We start from the raw sequence: 1,186 nt of genomic DNA on the forward strand, positions 1-1,186 counted from the left end.
CGTGCTGCCAGGGCAGGGCAGAGCCGGGTGAGAACGGGGGCGGCGGAGCCGGGGGGCAGCCAGGGAAGGGGGTGTTGGATCATCCAGATGGAGCTGAGGGCTCTGCAAGGGACAGGGAGGGAGTTGGCAGCGGAGGGGAACCAACTTCTGAGTCTGCAGATTTATGCCTTTCTTTTTTAGTGTTTTTTTTTTTTTACGTTCAGTCTTCCAGGTTGGTTTAGTTCGGTTCACTAGAGCTGTATAGTTTGGTTAAACAACCAGTAAACCAGTTTCCTATTTAACTAGCCTCACCATTAACCTTTTTTCTTTGATATTTATTTCTTCGCTCGTTATTTTTTTATGTTTACCGTTTCCAGTATCGCGTTTTCGTTCCGTTTTGCGGAGGAATCTGTGTAGAGAGCTTTGCTGATGTCGCGAGATGTAGCTACCCGAGAACCCCGGCGTGGAACACACTAGAAGTGCACCCTTTTAACCTTTACTAGTCGTTGTGAAGTCGCTGTGTAAGTCCCTAAACACACCTGTAAATACATTGTTTGCCGGGCGCGTCCGGCCAAGTTAACGGTGCAGGGAAGGAATTTGCGAGTCTGCGTGGCGAATATCCAGGCTCCTCCTTTGTTCCCTTCTGCCCCTCTACCCAAACTAACCACCCGGGGAAGAGAAAGGGAAGCGGGGAAGAGAAAGGGAATCGTCCTCACCACCGCTGTCACCAGGACACGGGCACAAAGCGCTGTGGAATGCGGCGTTCCAGAGCCCTGCCCTGCCCTGGCTTCTAGCAGCTCTGCACGACAATAACTGAAAGCAGAACGAGGTGGAAAGTGCTTTTCTAACGCAATATTAAAGGCGAGTTTCTTTCTTTTTTGGGGTTTTTTTTCTTTTTTTTTTTTGGACGTGGCATGTCTTGAAATAAACATCAATGATACGTGACAAAGGAGCGTTCTTTATTTCCAGAACCTCTTGGGGGGAAGGAAACCTGGCTGCTTCTCCTGTATCGTGCTGCTCTGAACTGGGCAGAAACGGTTCGGTTTCTGCTTCCTTTGGGTCTGGGTTTGGGGTGTCCCCACCGGTTCTTTGCTGCTTTCCCCATGCTCACACTCTTTGTTTTCCCCTCTGCTGTCACCAGACCCCCGTGTTTCCCGCGGCTTTAGGCAGTGGATGGGCGCGATGCTGGTTCGGCACCTGCTGGTGA

The sequence above is a fragment of the Buceros rhinoceros genome, unplaced genomic scaffold, assembly GCF_000710305.1.
Source record: "Buceros rhinoceros silvestris isolate BGI_N320 unplaced genomic scaffold, ASM71030v1 scaffold25951, whole genome shotgun sequence".
Classification (NCBI taxonomy): Eukaryota; Metazoa; Chordata; class Aves; order Bucerotiformes; family Bucerotidae; genus Buceros; species Buceros rhinoceros.